Below are 19,739 nucleotides of genomic sequence, written 5' to 3' on the forward strand. Positions count from 1 at the left end.
TTAACAAGTGCCCAGCACTCCATTCTACCCTACAATTATATATCCCATCCCGTAACCTACGGTCTACCCATAAACACCTATTAAGCGTAACCAAATCAAACAAAAGAGCTGGTCATAGCTTATTCTCTCATAGCATTAAACTTTGGACTGCTCTCCCTTCTCACATCACTCAGTCTTTTAAAACTACACTAAAAGACCATTATCTCAGTAATCCTAGCTGTTCCTGCCTAATCACTACTAAACCACCATAAACATTACACCATACTCTTCATATCTCCACTCCCCTTCTCTATTGCAAAACTCCGTTCTTTACTAAGCACACATTTTAACACTTGTATTACTGTATCTACATTTGTATTCTCTACTGTATTTTGAACTTTGCACTACTGCTCTTGAATTTTGTCTTTTGTATTGTATTGTGCATCTTTCTGAAGCATTATATTAAACCTCTGTGCATGTGCCTAATGATCTCTGTAAACACCCATGTCCAATGTATTGTACTTCTGTATTTTACTTCTTCTGGAGCTTTTTGCCCCAGGCCTCCACTGGAAATGGGTCTCTGACCCAGTGGACTTTCCCGGTCAACAAATGTCAAAAAATAAATACATAAATAATAAATAAATATAGCAGACAGGAGCAGATGGCAGAATGAGAAGGTGACACTAATGCCCAGAGAAAAGAACAGGGGCACTTCCCACTGTTTAAATAATAACACAGACTGAGGCCAAAGGTCAAAGTAATAAATGAAACCTGAAAGTAGGGAAACAGGCAAATTCAGGAATAATTGTGAAATAAGAGGGAGGTCAAGCTAATACAAACATCCAGTGACTATAAAATAAAAGAATGGATATATGGACAGTAATATAAAATAACTGAAAGTGTTAAAATGTTATTAATAATTTGAGCATGTAAGTATATATGAAACAATTCAAAGGACATCTGTAATGTGGAATGTAAAGAAAGGATATTTGATGACCATTGCTTAATTTGTTTCTTGAGTGAGAATTTCTGGGCCTTTGTCTTTTCTGATAAGAATTAAAGCCCGCAAAAACTGCAAGCACTGCTGGAAACTCCCTGCTGGGTGAGGAAAGTAAATCTATATTTTTTGTCTGTGAGTTGTTTAAACTGATAGAGTGGTTTTCTGTTTTACCTGCTCCATTTTGTTTTCTGTTTTAAAACATTTGTTTGGCCTACTGTTTTTGTTCTATGTGACAAATACTTAAATTAGCTAGGCTGCACATTTCACGTTTTTTTCCCCATTGGTAAATTTGTTTCTTGGGTGATATTTAAATACACAGAGAATTTCTGGGTCTTTGTCTTTTCCAATAAGACTCAAAGCCTGCATAAACTACAAGCACTGTTGATGACTCCCTATTAGTTATTTTTCCCACCAACTCTCCCACTTCTTGATCTGCTTTTTAAATGTTGTGATTTTAAGCTGCCCGCCCTTACTGTAAATTGAGCTTTATAAGCTCCTCCCTTTCTACACTGCTGATTATAGCTTATACCTTCCTGTGCTTGTTTTAAGTGCATTTTGCATCTCAGTGTTAGATGGTGCAGTGGTGCAGCGGTTGCATTCTTGCCTCACAGCAAGAGTTCTTTGGTTTGATTCTCAGGTGGGGTGCCTTCTGTGTGAAGCCTGCACAAGTTCATAGGTAGGTACTAGGCCATTGGCCCAAGGGCCTATGTAAGCCTAGCCAACAAGGTTCCCTGGCTTACACCACCCAAGAAAGTTATTTTCCTGTGCCACTGTCGAGCAGAGACACAGATGTGATCCCCAGGGTGTATTTCCAATTTCCCATCCACTCATCAAGATTTTTCTTGAAGAGTGCTAATGAAGAACTTTAGTTGACATAAATGGGTAGCCTGTTCCAGAGTATGGGAAGTCTCTGGAACAGGAACCTATCCCTCCAGCATGTCCTGTTTATTGTGGTGACAAGGTTTAGGTCCCTAGAGCGTGTAGCTCGGAGGGATTGGGATTTCTTTAGGTGTAGCATGTCCAACAATTCTGGGTTTGACATAGCTTTATATGTAAGACAGAGATCACCTCGGAGTAGGTGATATGCTATGGAGTAAAGTTGGAGTTTTGTGAGACGGTCAGTGTAGGGCATTTGTTTGAGGCCAGTAATCCTCTTTGTGAGGTACTTCTGTGGCCTTTCCAGCTGCTGCAGATGTCTTGTGAGGTACATTCCAAAAGGGGCATTGTACTCTATAATGGGTCTAATGAGTGTCGAGTAGAGGGGAACAATGACCTCTTTTTTCCTGGATGAGAACCCTTTTATGATGAGGTGTGCCACGTAGAAGGACTTCCTGACTACTGTGGTGATGTGACTATCAAAGGAGAGACTACTGTCCACCTGGGTCCCAAGGTCTCTTATCACACATTCTGTGTTAAGTAGATTGCTGCCTATGTGGTAGTTCATGGGTACAGAGTTTTTACCAAGGGGGATGACACTGCACTTTTTGGCATTGAGCTTGAGGCTATGGCTCTGACACCAGGCATCTGTCTCAGCAAGGCCCTTCTGTAAGATGTCCACATCATTTGGGGACTTGACCTTGGCTCCTAGTTTGCAGTCATCTGTAAAATTCATTAGCCAGAGGCCTTCTGTGTTAGCCTGTACTTCAGAGAAGTAGATACCAAGCAGGAGAGGTCCCAGGACTGAACCCTGTGGTACTCCACTTGTCACTGGTTTGAGGTCAGATTTGGAGTCTGCAACTTTTACAGTGTGGGTTCTGTCAGTGAACCAGTTAGCAACCCATCTTGTGATGTAGGGATTTATACCTAGTTTAGTGAGTTTAGCTATAATTCCAGAATGGGGGATGGTGTTGAAAGCCTTGGCGAGGTCAAGATAGGCTGTGTGGACCACCTTACCCTCATCTACGGCTTTGGTGACTGCCTCAAAGAAGTCGATCAGGTTCAGGAGGCATGATCTGCCTTTCACAAACCTGAACTGGATGGGATCCAGAGTTTGGAGGTTACCAATGTATTTGTTTATGAGTTCCATGATGATACGTTCCATGACCTTGCAGGCCGGGCTCGTCAGGCTTATAGGGCGATAGTTCCCTGGATTAGTGGTGGCTCCCCCTTTGTGGAGTGGGATAACTGTTGCTGTGAACCATTCAGTGGGCACAAAGCCTGATGTGAGGCTATTATTGAACATGGTGCTTAGGTGGGGAGCCAGTTCGTTCTGAAGTTCATGTAAAACACAGCCTGGGATGTTGTCCGGTCCCATGGATGCTGTGTTTTTGACTTTAGAGAGTTCAGCTTTTACCTGCGTAGTTGTGATTACAGGGACTCTGCATTCTTCCTGTATAGATATGGGCCCTTTAGGGGGTGGGGGGGGGGGCAAAGTTAACACTGAACCTATCTGCCAGGATGTTGGCAATATCAGTCGGTTCAGTAATTTTTATGCCGTTGTGCTGTAACTCAGAGCAGATCTGGGTGTTGCCATTGAGATTCTTGACACAGCTATAGAATGCTTTGTGGTTGTCCTTAGAATTAGTGGCGATTTTGTTTTCATAGCTAGCTTTGGAGGATCTTATAAGGGATCTCAGCTTCTTACTGAGGCTGACCAGGGAGCTCCTCTACTCATGGGATTTTACTCTGTTTTGCAACAGTTTCTTCCTACTGTTGTACAATTTGTTTAAAGCAGGGGACCACCAGATTGGCTTCCTTTTTTTGGAGGATAGCATCTTGTCTTGGTTCTGTTTGGGATAGCATGATCCATGCACTCGTGTAAGTGCTCATAGAGTGCATTTGTGTAGGATTCAGCAGTTGTAACTGTATTGTCCATCTGCATGGGTGTCATGAAGTTCACCACTTCTGTCTTAAGAAGCATGAAGTTGGCTTTGGAGAAATCTTTTACTGTGGTTTCCTTAATGGGGGGTGGGAGCGGGATGTGGATATCAAGGGTGATTAGCTTATGGTCAGATCGGACCAACGAGGAGTTGACTTCAGGTGTGGAACACCGGTCACTCATGTTGGTAATGACTAGTTCTAGGATATTGTTGCCCCTGGTGGGGGTGTGGATAAGTTGATCCTGGGCATTAGAGTTTATGAGTTCCAGAAAGCATTGAGCTAAGAAGTTGGTACAAGAATAGTTTTCCCAGTTAATGGTGGGCTAGTTGAAGTCGCCCATTATTAGGGTGTTTGGTTGAACCCAAATATTTTCCAGTACATCAAGAAAAGAGGAGTGGAAATCCTGGGGCATGGTGGGGGATCTGTAGCAAGCTACAATTTGGATTGCAGTTTTGCCCAGAGTTAGTTGCACTTGGATAACCTCGGATGCATTATGCTGAGCAACTAGCCTGGAGGTGTGGATATCCTTAATGAATATGGACACACCTCCGCCTTTGGTGTTTCAGTCCAGGTTACATGGCCGAAAAGTGTGGTATGAGTTATAGTCTGGTAATGCAGGGGTGCTTTCTGAATCCTTGAACCAGGTCTCAGTCACTGCACAGATACTGATGTTCTCCATTTTAAGGAGTGCCTCGAGTGAGTGCATTTTGAGATTTAGACTTCTAGCATTGAGTAGCATTACCCTCAGTTTTTGCTTGCCTGTTCCTGTTACGATGGTGAATTTGTCATTTGAACCTTGCCTAAAAAAGGCACTATAGGGGCGGCAAGAGCCTTAGCTAGTATCTGGAATCCCAGAGCCAACAAGTGCAGGCCATCTCTGGCAAAGCATCATGGTCTGTCAACCATGTCATCCCAAGCAGACAGATACTGGATCCCCTTAGAATGAGACCAGAAGGTTGGCCAGTTGTTGAGGTCCTCACTGTGTTTGTGTGGGTTTCCTCTGGGTGCTCCGGTTTCCTCCCACATTATAAAGACATATGTCTGGAGTGTTTCTCCCTAGGCCTCTGCTGAAAATTGGCTTCATTCCAAGTCACACTTTCCCAGTAAACAAATGCTAAATAAATAAACAATGTTTGTTGTACTAATTTGCTTTGAATTCATAATCTAGTTAGCTGTTGGATAAAGTATTGTGCTTCTTAACTCAAGCTAGAGAACAATTAAGAGCTAGGCTATTAGATTCAGTTACAATAGAAAGGGGTATGAGGAAAGGATGCCCAATTTCCCCACTGCTAATTGCATTATATATACAACCTTTGGCAGAAATAATATGGAAGTCTGATCCAAGGGGGTTTAATTGGAGTTTGCAGAAAATAAGATTTTGTTATACACAGATGATGTGTTACATTAACAAAACACAGAAAACATATGGAGAAGTTAAAGGATATAGTGCTGAAGTTTGGAAAGAAACTATGATACAAAAAAAAAAGCTTTTGATGGTAAATGGAAAGGCTGAGAAAGCAGAGAAAGAAACAATAGAAATAATGATAGCAAACGATCAATACCGAGGAGTGACACACGGGGCGAGAGAAGTAATACATAGAGCGAGAGGAGTAACACATGGGGCAAGAGGAGTAACACACGGGGTGAGAGGAGTAACACACGGGGCGAGAGGAGTAACACATGGGGCGAGAGTGGAGGGGACACTAAAATGCACATATAAAATATGTATGTATAAAAAGTGATGTGGCAAATGGGAAAATGCAAAATAATACATTTGGATAGTGACCAGAGAACAGAGGTATTAAAGATGTGCATAATCCCTCAATTCATCTACCCAGGCCAAGCAATCTGGAGAATAACAGAAAACAAGCTTTTGAAACAGATAAAGCAGATAAGCAGGGACTTTGTATGGGAGGAGAGAAAACCCAGAATGGCCTGGAAGAGATTAATAGAAATGCTAGATAAGGTGATTAGGAACACCAGATGTTGAATATAAGGTAGACTGGGAAGAAATGGCAGCACAGAGAGAAAGTAAACGTAGGGAGTGCAAGGCCATAATGGAACTCATGTTGGAGATACATGCAGAAAAAATGGCAAAGCAGTTAATAAAGGGAATGAAAAAACATGCATTCAAGAAATATGGCAGGAGGAAGGGGGTAATAACTGGAAAATAAGATTAATACTTATAGGTAGAATGAAGGAGAAGATAGTGGAGAAAGCAATAATATTGAAATAGGAAAGAAAGCAGGAGAAAGTCAAGTACTGGGGGACCAAGTAGGAGAGAGGAAGAAAACATGGATAGAAACACAAGAGGAATATCAATTAGAGAATATATTACAAATAAATATGTGGGAATAGAGGGGAATACATGGGAAAAAAGAATGAGTGGAGATGGACAGGAAGATGTTGAGACTCTGGAACTGATAGATGAAATAGAGAGGAGGAGGAGGAATGAAGGAAAGGAATGAGAAAGACATTAAGGATCGGTAGACATTAAGGCTCGGTAGACAGTAAGGATCGGTAGACATTAAGGATCGGTTGACATTAAGGATCGGTAGACATTAAGGATCGGTTGACATCGGTAGACATTAAGGATCGGTTGACATTAAGGATCGGTAGACATTAAGGATCGGTTGACATCGGTAGACATTAAGGATCGGTAGACATTAAGGATCGTTTGACATTAAGGATCGGTAGACAGTAAGGATCGGTAGACATTAAGGATCGGTAGAAACTGAGTCAGAGAAAGATGAAATGAGGAAGGAGTTAAATGGTAAAGAATATGGTAGGGAGAGACAAAAGGGACTATATTAGATGAGGAATGGGCAGAAATGATACAGCTATTGAGATAAATAACCAAGGCACAAAAATTAGAATATTTGTGTGTAACTACTTTTATTACCCAGCAACATTAGTTAAAATATATGTTGGTGCAGATGGCACCTGCAGGAGATGTAGAAGAGAAGGAGAAACTTGGAGTCATATTTTGGGACTACAAGGAAGTGAGGTAGTATCAAAATTAAATCACACAAGTTCTAAGGAAAGTCAGGTTAGGAGATAAAAGCTACCAGTGAAGAAGCTATTCTTACCAGAGTATGTATGAGGAAGGTCTGCTAAAAGATAAATGGTAGGACTAAAAATTACCTATCAGGCCCTCTGTAATTGCTATTTAACTTTAGCCTCCAAACAGTCTTTGTGCCTCATGAATGGAGAACAGCAACCATCATCCCTCTGCACAAAGGTGGACCATCTACAGACCCTGAAAACTATAGATCCATAAGTCTCACTAGTTTCATATGTAAAGCCATGAAAAGAATTATCATGGACATGATCAATGATGATGTAAGAAGCATCCAGATGTTGGCCCAACCCAGTTTGGTTTTGTCAAGGGCAGGTCGTGCCTACTCATCCTGGTGGATTTCTTTGAGAAGGTTACCAACGCAATGGATGAGGGAAAAATTGTTCACACTGCCTACCTTGACCTGGCCAAGGCATTTGACACAATACTCCATGCTGGCACTGTTGACAAACTCAAGAGGCTAGGTATAAATCCTTATGTCACCAGGTAGATAGCCAAATGGATCACAGACAGGACCCAGAAAGTTAGAACTGGGAGTCTAAATTGGGGATTGGTCATTGGACTGCTCCTTTTCGGCATTTACTTCTCTGAAATCAAGGCAAATGTCAATGGTCTCTGGCTGACTAAATTTGAAGATGTCTGCAAATTAAACTGTCATTGAATCCCACACGGGCACAAATGTTTTCTGGGAAGGGCTGACACAGACAGACATATTGTGTCAGAGCCATGGACTAAAACTAAATGCCAAGAAATGCATAATAATATCCTTTGGAAAGTCATCTGTCCCTTGTAGCTATGATATTGACAACACATCCCTTAGAGATGACACAGTAAATAGGGACTTAGGGACACACATAGATAGTAATATAGCCTTTGACCATCACATGTCTACAGTAATGAGGAAATCATTCTATGTTGCACAACTTATAAACAAAGGTATGGCATCTAGGTCCAAGGAATCATTGTTCCACTGTATTCAGCATTCATAAGACCTGTCATTAAGTACAATGCCCCTATGGTATATACCTAATCAGGCATATCTAACAACTGGAACATCCACAGAAGTTCCTTACTAAAAGAATACAGGGTGTAAGTAACATGTCCTATGAAGACTGTCTGAAGGCCCTATCCTTGTATTCTGCCTCCTACAGGCTGTTGAGGGGAGATCTATGCCTATTATACAGGACATTGTTTAGACCCCATTCTGGTGGACCTCCTGCATATCCACAAAACAAACAGGACCAGAATTACCAATTCTAAAGACTTAAACATTGCCTGTGATATAAATAGGGTCTGCTGGAGATACAGGTGTGTATCCTAAAGACGACCCCATCTCTGGAACAGGCTCTTCATCAGTTTGAAGCAGAGATCCTCCCTAACCCAATTCAAGAGTAATTTGGACAATTGGATGAGGAACAGGAAATTCATACCTAGTTTGGCTCCTACGTCTCTAATAGACACATGAAACCTGTAAATGGTTCATCCCCTGGGCCCCTGCTTACACTTATTAAGGGTACCCAAACATGTTAGAGATGTAGGATGGATGTCTAGTTTTAAAAAGGCCGTTGTGGTCATTAGCCTAGTAAACACGTATGACTCTGTGATGCTATCATCCTATGAACCTGTGACAACTGGAAAGAAAGCAATAAGTAGACGAAGGAAAAAAAATGAAAGACCAAGGGGGAAGAGGTAGAAAAAATAATGGAAAATGTGAGGATTCCAGAGAGTAGTGATGTAAAGGGGAAGGGATTTGACAAACATTGGAATAGATGTGAAGGACAGTTAAATGAGGGAAGAAAGTAACAAAGCAAGAGCTAATGACATAACACTAGACAGAGAGATGAAGAGATGATAAATTCGCTAGTAGCTAACTCTTCGATTGGAAAGAGTCAGAAGAGAAGTAAGTTAAAACAACAGGTTTAATGGAAACTAAAGGGTGGACAGTTGTTCAAAGAACATAAGGACTGCCTAAATAAGAAAAAAAATAAGTATGAGATCTATTTAAATATTAAGAACAATGAAAAATTGAAGCAAAATATATTGAATAGCTTGTTAGTTATGATAAAGTAAAAAGTGAAGAAAATGTGTGATGCAATGCAACTGCCGATGTTATGCTGCATGGAATGTACAAAAAGGATAATTCAAAGCGTAACTATCAGCCGTCAACAGAGAATGTAGACTGTGTCGTATATAAAATGATATTGTAAGTTAAAGTGAAGTTCGGAAACAAATAACAAAGAAACTGAAAAGTAATACATAAATAAACAGTGCTGCATCCAGTACTACTGTATAGTATGCAAACCTCTGCAATAAAGGCAGAACAGTTGAGAAAGCTAGTGGTGTTAATAATGACTTGCCTGATATGGGTGGTGGGATGCACACTGTGGGACACATGAAGGAATGAGGACATCAGAGCAAAAACCCAGCAACTTCTGATAGCTGAGAACATCAAAGAGAACAGATTATGATTGCTTGGACACGTGCAGGAAAGCAGAAGACAATCTTGTGAAGAATATTTAGATCTGACAGGAAGAAAGCAAGAGGAAATGAGGATATCCAGCAACGAGACAGATGGACTGTATGACAGAAAGCCTGCAAATCTCAGGTGTGATAGTCAAAGAAGGTAGAGGAATTTTACTGAATCGAGAGAGGTGATAGCTGACAGGACAACCTGACTACGTGCAGACAATGGGTAAAATAGGGGTTGATGATGATGGTGGTGGTGGTCCTGCTTAACCTGCTTTATTAAATGACCCCTTAAGGACATTAGGTGTTTCAGCTATATGGCAGTTCTGAATGCACATGACTTGTTTCCTTTTTAAGTCTGTTATGGACAAATTCAGGCAAATAAACCCAAACCCCACTAGTTATGGACATGCATGTTTCAGCCTTCTTATGCACATATGCATATATCCCATACTACCGCTAGCACAAGAGGTTTTAAGGAATCATACAGTGGAAAATCTAGCTTGGCTTTGTTTTTCTTCTAGTTTTACTGATTGGGTTGTCTGTGTGACCTTGTTACTCATTGTTTTAGTTAGTTGCAATAAGGGGTCATTTGCATATACCCCATGTTACCTCTAATGAAAGAGGTTTTAAGGAATCACACAGTGATTATTTTAGTTTGTTAATTGGGATATTTTGCAGGCACCCTAATGGGTATGGACGTCAGCTGGGTACAACAACCCTGTGTTTCCAAATGTTAGCCAAATGTTAGCCAAATAGTCCACTTCTGCTGTGCTGATGAGGCCATAAGAATGCTGAAATATGCATGTGCAGAGCTAGTGGGGTTTGGCTTTATTGGTCTGAATTTGTCCATAACAGACTTAAAAAGGAAAAAGGATACGGGCATTCAGAACTGCCATATAGCTAACACCTGATGGCCTTAAGGGTTCATTTGTATATATCACCCTTAATACAAGGAGTTTTAAGGAATCACACAGTGGAAAATCTAGCTTGACTAGGTTTTTCTTGCAGTTTTATCTATCTCATATATAAAATAACACTGCACTTGAGTCATTAACAGAAATTGCAATATATCTCATTCAGGCATTTTTGTAACAATCTTCCAAACCTAAGTCAAGAAATATTTGGTCTGGATTTGTAAAAGCAACCTTCAATTTCACATTGTTCCCTCTATTATCCAGTGTCTGGTTTGACTTTTTTAATGGCCTTTTTACATCAGTCTTATGATGCAAGGATGCATTGTGTGGTATGATTTTTATAACATTTAAAATTACAGCTCCATATCATTTTCATACTTTTTTATGTAGATTTGCCTTTTGTCCTGATGTATCCATTCATGGGTTGCATTTTTGTAACTCCAAGGTATAGTACAGCAGAAGATACACACACACTGAGCATGACAGAATCTACGGCTCAGAATAGCACTGGATGCAGCCTCCATATTTGGTATGACTTGCAGGTGTAATCCATGTGTTCAGTTTCTGGTTACTCCCAGACCACAGTTCGTCAGTGGGGAACTTGTCTGTCTGACAGCTAAAATAGGCTGCCACTCAAGGACAAATTCAACTATATTGTTAAACAAGATGTGGCAGCCCTGGGAAGAAATTGAATCTGCTGCCTGTTACTCAACCCTGTAGTTAGGTTCAGGCTAGGTAAGTGAGGCAGGGAACGTGGAGGGTGTTAGGATTTTTTAAAGGCCAACTGGGGGATTTAGGTTTAGGCTCAGGGAGTGACAGAGGAACTTGGCATAAGACAGCAATTGGGAAATTTAGATTTAGGGAGCAGGAGCAGAGATTTAGGTTTAGGAAGAATTCTGGGAATTTAGGTTTAGAGAACGGGAGGAGAGTTTTAGGTTTAGTGAGCAATCTCTAAATTTAGGGTTAAAAAGCAAGAGATGACTTTTAGGAACTATAGAGCAATTGGGAAATTTACGTTTAGGAAGCAATGATGGAGTTTTACGTTGACAGACCAATCAGGGAATGAATTTAGTTAGGAAGCAAAGTTTCAGTTAAAGGTTAGTGACTCCAAAGGGAGTTTTAGCACTAGAAGCAGAGTTCATAGGATCATAGGAGGTTAGTAGGATATTGAACTTGAGGCCCCTATAAGCCTAGCCAAGAGTTTACCCCATGTTTAGACAAATCAGCACCTGATGCCCCTGTCCAGCAGGGGCATGGGACGGAATCCCAGGGGTATATTTTCTGTTTCCCATCCAGTTATCCAGGTTGTGCTTAAAAAGGGGTAAAGAGGTACTCTGCTTGATGTGGAGAATGAGTCTATTCCATAGATGGGGGAGTCTATTGACACAAGCCTGTCCCACCAACAAGTCTTGCTGATGTCACAGCCCAGGTTGAGGCTGCGCATGTGGGTTACTCGAGTGGAGCTTGACTTGCGAATTATGATGCAGTCCCATCAAGGTGGGGTCCGTGATCACCTTGTATGCCAGACAGAGGTCCCCTCTGAGGAGTCTGTAGAAAACTGAGTAGAGGGATAGGGGTTTTAGCTTATCCGTGTATGGTAGATGACTGAGACCCTGGATTCTCTTGGTGAGGAACCTCCATGGTCTCTCCAGCTGCTGCATGTGCTTTGTGAGGTACATGCTGAAAGGGCCGTTGTACTCAATAATGGGCCTTATAAGGGAAGAATACATGGATGTTATGACCTCCTTGTCCCTGGATGAGATACTCTTACTTATGAAGTGAGCCATGTAGAAGGCTTTCTGTACAATGGAAGTAATGCACAAAAAACCAAAGACAAGCAAAGAATAATCCACGACCTTGAAGAAAGGAACCGGAACTCTGCTAAAGTCCAAAAGGCTGTATTTTTATTTCTGAAGTATTCCAAAAGTCACAGATAAAATCATACAAGTAAAATCACACAAGCGCTTTCGCTCAGGCAATCCTGAGCTTTATCAAGTGAAAACAAATTGCAGTGTGCAGTAACCTCCATTAAATAGCCTGGCAATTATACAATTAATTAATTAGTGAAATCTAGTACTAAGGTACTCTGGTGCTTTAAAGTTGGGTGTTAAAAAAGTTAATCATTATATCAACTCAAAAAATGAAATGTTTGCAATAACATATGCACTTAAATAAAAATGACTAACCATAAAAAACATTTTAAAATGCCAGTTTCCTAAGTTTCAGAAGATAAATGTCTGAAGTCTGATTGGGGTTGTAGATTGTTGAAGAATATGCTTAAAAATGTGTTTAGATTGTCAGTGAATTGTTAAAAAATTTTCTTCATTATTATTTTACACTGATAAAAACATGCAATGAAATATGCATGAGATATTTTTAATGCCCATCCATATAACATTTCATATAGAATTTGATTTATTAGTCGGAGTCCTATAACCGTGGATGTTCAATAATTTAGTGTGCTGTGTGGAGATGCTATGGTATGAAGGGGGTCAAGTGTGAGAATTATAACCTAGCCCTCCTGAGCTTGAGGACCGGTTTAATGCTGATCATCCCGTTCAGACCTGGTGGCTTCCCTGCATTTAGTCTCAACTGCCATAATAGTTCACGGTAGCCCAAGGTGGATTCCCAGTCACCACCTCTTGCATCTGGCGCAACCTGTTCCAGAACTAGAAACTGGATTTTGGGTTCTGGGCAGGAGAGTGAGTGTTTGTAGAAAGCGTTGGTTTCCTTCTTCCTGGTCATGTCATAAAGATGCTCGTGAATCGTTTTCTTAATTCCCTCTCAGTTTTGCCCACATAGAAACTTTGACAGTTGGTGCACATCCCCAAGTATACAACCCCTCTAGAGGCACAGGTGTAAAATCCAGTGGGGTGTATCTTGTAGTTCCTAGACGGGAGGTATGGTGCTGTTTCTTTGGATATGGCATGACATTGGGCACAGGCACCACATTTGAATGTGCCCAGCCTTGGTTGTTTTACCTTCATCTTTTTTCTTTGATTTCTTTCAAATAATTCCTTTAAATTAGCCCCTCTTTTATGAACAAAACTGGGTTTAGGTGGTATGTAATCCTTTAGTTCTTCAAAGAGGGTTAAAACCGGCCAGTGATGTAAGATTGTTTCTTCCAATTCATAGGAATTTGATGAGTATGTGTGTGCAAAACTGTTAGTGTGAACAGTATCCTTGTTTTGTGTATTGTTGGTCACTGGTACAAACCCCCCCCCTAGTATTGGTTTGTAGAGGGAATGTCGTGCAGATTTTACCTCTGCTGCTAGAGTTAGAAATAGTTCCAGAGGGTAACCTCTCTCCAAGAAAAGGGTTTTCAAAAATTCCACCTCAGAATCAAAATCTTTCTCCGTACTGCATATTCTACTTGCTCTGATGAGCTGCCCCTTAATGATCCCCCTCTTTTGATATGGTGGGTGGGCACTTTCGAAGTGTAGCAAAGAGTTAGAAAATGTTGCCTTGCGATGTAGTTTGGAATGGAAAGTTTTCTGATTGTAGTCCTTATAAAGAGTAATGTCCAGATAATGGAGTTCGTGCTGATCCACTGTGTGTGTGAATTGTAGGAAATTCGTTGTTGAATTGATGTGTGTAAGGAATTCAGATAGGTCCCCTTCAGAGCCAGACCATAAAATACAGATGTCATCCAAATAACGTCTGTAGAAGAGAATGTGATCTTTCCATGGGGGTATTAAAATGAATGTATGCTCCCACATGTGCAATACTACATTTGCATAGAAGGATGCACAAGATGCCCCCATGGCAACCCCCTTGCGTTGCCGGTATAATTCACCATTAAAAAAGATGAAGTTGTTGGACAAAACCATCTCCATCATTTCGGTAAGCAAGTTGGACATTTTGTTACTAAGGGTTGTCTTCTGGCCTAGAAATTGGGCAAACCATTCCAAACCTTTTTGATGAGGGATGCTGGAAAACAGATCTTTGATGTCCACTGTGACCATTAAGGTGTCTGGGGAGTAGCAAGAGGTGTGAATGTCCCGGAGGAAGTGCCAAGAATCCTTGCAGACATGGGACAATAAAGACGTGTATTCTTTGGTCATGTAATCAATAATTTTTCCCAGGGGCTCAGTCACTCCACCTGCTCCTGATACAATCGGCCTGAATTGTAGTGGATTTATTCCTTTGTGGGTTTTGGGTATCCCAAAGATGACTGGTATTCTGGGCTTTTCCACATGTAAGTAGTTGTAGACCTTTTCATTGATGGCCTGTTGTAATAGAAGGTCACTAAGATAGTACTTGATCTCAGCAAAGGCTATGTTGATCTAGTTTCGTGAAACCGTCTCGTATTGTTCGTCATTCTGCAACATAGTGTGCATGTGGGCTTCGTATTCCTCTGAGAACATAAGGACAATTCCCCCTCCTTTATCAGGTTTCATGACCCTGATTTTTTCCTCATGCAAGTGTTCAATAAAATTCATTTCTTGTTCAGAAAAATTTGGATGAAGTAGAATTTCTTGATTATTATATACTTTCCTGAAGTCATTTTCCACTAACTTTTCAAAAAAGAGGAGGGCTAGGTTATAATTCTCACACTTGACCCCCTTCATACCATAGCATCTCCACACAGCACACTAAATTATTGAACATCCACGGTTATAGGACTCCGACTAATAAATCAAATTCTATATGAAATGTTATATGGATGGGCATTAAAAATATCTCATGCATATTTCATTGCATGTTTTTATCAGTGTAAAATAATAATGAAAAAAAATTTTTTAACAATTCACCGACAATCTAAACACATTTTTAAGCATATTCTTCAACAATCTACAACCCCAATCAGACTTCAGACTTTTATGTTCTGAAACTTAGGAAACTGGCATTTTAAAATGTTTTTTATGGTTAGTCATTTTTATTTAAGTGCATATGTTATTGCAAACATTTCATTTTTTGAGTTGATATAATGATTAACTTTTTCAACACCCAACTTTAAAGCACCAGAGTACCTTAGTACTAGATTTCACTAATTAATTAATTGTATAATTGCCAGGCTATTTAATGGAGGTTACTGCACACTGCAATTTGTTTTCACTTGATAAAGCTCAGGATTGCCTGAGCGAAAGCGCTTGTGTGATTTTACTTGTATGATTTTATCTGTGACTTTTGGAATACTTCAGAAATAAAAATACAGCCTTTTGGACTTTAGCAGAGTTCCGGTTCCTTTCTTCAAGGTCGTGGACTTTTCTGTACAATGGAAGCAACATGGTGGTCAAATGTCAGGTTGTGATAACCTGGGTGCCCAAATCCCTCATGACTGATTACAAGCTTAGGATGGTGTTATTAATGCGATAATTTGTGGGGACATCATTCTCCCTAAAGGGGATGATGATGATGCATTTTTTGGTATTTAGCTTGAGGTCATGTTTCTGGCACCAGTCATTTGTCTGAGTGAGACCCTCTTGCAGGATGTCCACATCACTAGGAGAATTGATGACAGCACCCAACTTGCAGTCATCTGCAAACTTGGTCAGGCATAGCCCACTGGTTTTGGCCTGAACCTCAGAAAAATATATCCCAAATAGCAGAGGCCCCAAGACTGAACCTTGGGGTATGCCACTTGTTACCAGTCTACTGGTTGAGGTGGCTTCCCCTATTTTGACTACATGGGTTCTATTGGTGAGCCAGTTTGCTACCCATCTGGTAACATATGGATTGATGTGTAGTTGAGGGAGTTTATCTATTATGCCCGAGTACAGAACAATGTCAAAGGCTTTGGCCAGGTCAAGGTAGGTGGTGTGCACTTAGGGCAGAATTTATTAGCATCATATTATGGGATAGCTATGTAGTTTATAAGTTTACTCATTAAAAAGAAATTTACAAGTGGAAAGTGTACACATGTAAAACACAGTGTTAAACAGAAATACAGTTAAAAAGTTGCAGCGGTTCAACAAGCTGAATTCTTCAAAGCCTCATCTCCAGTCTGCAAAGTCTAAGATTCTTCATGTGGATGTTTGTAGACCTGGACACACATTTTTTATGTTTTCTCAGGATTTCTCTGGCTGCATCTTCTTTGTATCTTCCCACTTTATTACTTCCATCCTTATCCATAATATACACCACTATAGGATTACAGCCATCGCTTTATAATATACACCACTATAGGATTACAGCCATCGCTTTATAATATACACCACCATAGGATTACAGCCATTGCTTTATAATATACACCACTATAGGATTACAGCCATCGCTTTATAATATACACCACTATAGGATTACAGCCATCGCTTTATAATATACACCACTATAGGATTACAGCCATCGCTTTATAATATACACCACTATAGGATTACAGCCATCGCTTTATAATATACACCACCATAGGATTACAGCCATCGCTTTATAATATACACCACTATAGGATTACAGCCATCGCTTTATAATATACACCACCATAGGATTACAGCCATCGCTTTATAATATACACCACTATAGGATTACAGCCATCGCTTTATAATATACACCACTATAGGATTACAGCCATCGCTTTATAATATACACCACTATAGGATTACAGCCATCGCTTTATAATATACACCACTATAGGATTACAGCCATCGCTTTATAATATACACCACTATAGGATTACAGCCATCGCTTTATAATATACACCACTATAGGATTACAGCCATCGCTTTATAATATACACCACTATAGGATTACAGCCATCACTTTATAATATACACCACCATAGGATTACAGCCATCGCTTTATAATATACACCACTATAGGATTACAGCCATCGCTTTATTTATGAATGTTTAACTTTTTTTTTAAATGTGCAATAAAATTTGCTTGACTAAAAATGTGCACAGCCCTCAGTAATCTCACTGTTGCAAAATGTACGCTCTTTCCAATCGTATGTCATAGTGTTGTGAAGAAGCAACACAGAATCATGTGCATATGTATCAGAACTGCAATAAAAAGATTTGGTTGTATGGTTTAGGATGGTAAAATGGCACTGAACACAGAAGAAGAAACCAGGATGCTTCTGCCATAAGCTTTTATTCCAGACTGAACAAACAGCTCTCTCACATGACTCATCCACCATAATGCCTGGCACTTTTAAAGATACAGTATATCACATGCCTATTACATGGCATCTCTCATTTACTGCATTTATGTTCAAAAGTATTTTTATAATGTGCTTGAAGACATATAAGCTTGAGTTAATGAGATAAACCATTTTAGTTCTAATTATGCTAACATGGAATATCATCAATTAATATAATCTGAGAATGCAGTTTGACATCGCTAGGGTTATGAACGGGTAAGAATGAGTCATACTGCAATGTCTCTTTAAAAACTAATTGTTTGGACTAATTATGATGGTGTTATTTGTTATAAACAGCTTCTTAGTTCATTGCAATGATTTGCAAGTTCTCCTTGATGGATTAATACTCAAGCCAGGATAACATCCTTTTGCAGAGCTATAACTATGGTGCGGTGGAAGGGGGCAGCTGCAGAAGGCTCAAGTTGTTAGGGAGCACAATTGACAAGTGCTGCTGGAGCGTGACTGCAGTTCCATATTCATACAAGAAGGTGCTGGTGATATCTTACCTTCATTAATGAATGTCAATACTCTGCACACATGGTGGTCAGCATATTGGTAACTGTAGCAAGCAGTGTGCTGCTGTTGTAGCATATTGGTAACTGTAGCAAGCAGTGCACTACTGTTGTAGCATATTGGTAAATGTAGCAAGCAGTGTGTAACTGTAGCAAGCAGTGTGCTACTGCTGTAGTATATTGGTAACTGCAGCAAGCAGTGTGCTACTGCTGTAGCATATTGGTAACTGTAGCAAGCAGTGCACTACTGTTGTAGCATATTGGTAAATGTAGCAAGCAGTGTGTAACTGCAGCAAGCAGTGTGCTACTGCTGTAGCATATTGGTAACTGCAGCAAGCAGTGTGCTACTGTTGTGAGAAGGGGGTTGCTACAGTTGAGGTAGATTATTACAAGTGTAGTAAGGTGCCTGTTACAGTCATATATTTTTCCTTGGTCTTCAATTTCACTCCAGGAAGACATTTTTTATGCTCAAGTTAGGTATGATAGAGACAACAGTCTGGGTAACTGTCCAGGGCACCAGATGACCAAGCTACATCTTTGCACTTTTGAACTTCTCCTAAACAATAAGGGGTTCACATCTTTACCCATCAACATAGGTTTGATGAGGTAAGAGTGAAATTTGCAGGTAGCTATGCACACTGAAGTTGTTCAGTAGGTGATACAAGTAACACGGGGGATCAAGACTATAAAGAACTGCAGTGATGGTATCATAATGAGTGGCATAAATTTAAGAGAATATGCTGAAATTCAGAACATTTTGTTATATAGAATTTGTTGTGATTTGGCATTGGTAGCAAATTATAAAGTAGAGTAGATAGGAGGTGGGTCCTGGCTATTGCAATACGAGATTCGGTGGTTAGATAACTTTTACAGTGATAGAGGGAACCTAGCTTTTTGTGGACTTTAGTGATGGTTGTTGATATGTGCTTTGTGAATTTGAGTTGCTGGTCAATGGTAACTCCTGGGAGTTTAGCCTCGGTGACGGGTGATTTGGGTTTTGCTTGTGGAGAGTATAGAGACGGTAAGGCTGCTCGTTTTAGTCGAGTGGAATAGCGTTAGTTGTGTTTTCTTGGGATTTAGTATGAGTTGTGACTTGTTAAGCCAGTTCTCTATTTCAGAGAAGGCTTCTTGCACTTTTTGTTGGAGCAGTTGGATGTTGGGTGCAGACCATATGAGAGCTGTGCAGTCACCGTATTGGACTGTGTTGGCTTCAGAGGTAGCTGGGTGGAGATGGTTTGTGAAGATATTAAAAAGAAGGGGTCCTAGGATTGATCCTTGCAGCATGCCTAAGGAGGTTGGGAATGGGGTGGATAGAGAGTTATGCCACTTGACAGATTGTTAATGGTTATCTAAATAGCTTTTAAATCAGAGGAGGATGGGGTTGTTAAGGTTGAGGTCAGAGAGACAAGACAGTAGTTTTTTTTTATGTGAGACTGTGTTGAATGCCTTGGATAAACCTAGGAAGGAAGCTGAGACAAATTTACCTAGATTCCTCTGGGAGTTTATAGTATTGGTGAATTTGAGTAGGGCAGTGGTGGTTCTGTGCGATGGCTGAAATCCGTGTTGGATTGCAGAGAGGAGGTTGTTGGTGAGGAGATAAGAGAAGAACTGGTGATGAATACATCATTCTAGGATCTTAGAGAGGGGTGAGAGAATTTAAATTGGTCGATAGTTGGAAAGGTCTAGGGAAGGGCCACCTTTGTGGAGTAGTATGATATATGAGGTTTTCCACAGGAGTGGAACGGTGTGTTCGGTGATGGATCTATTTATTAGAAGTGAAATGGGATAGGCTATAGCTGTGGATGCAATTTGGAGGTATTTTGCAGGAAGATTATTGGCTGCAAGGGTGGTTGATTTGAGTCTGGCTAGGAGTTTTTGAATAGTA

The sequence above is a fragment of the Protopterus annectens genome, chromosome 6.part0 (genome assembly GCF_019279795.1).
Source record: "Protopterus annectens isolate FY-2018-M chromosome 6.part0, PAN1.0, whole genome shotgun sequence".
Taxonomy (NCBI): Eukaryota; Metazoa; Chordata; order Ceratodontiformes; family Protopteridae; genus Protopterus; species Protopterus annectens.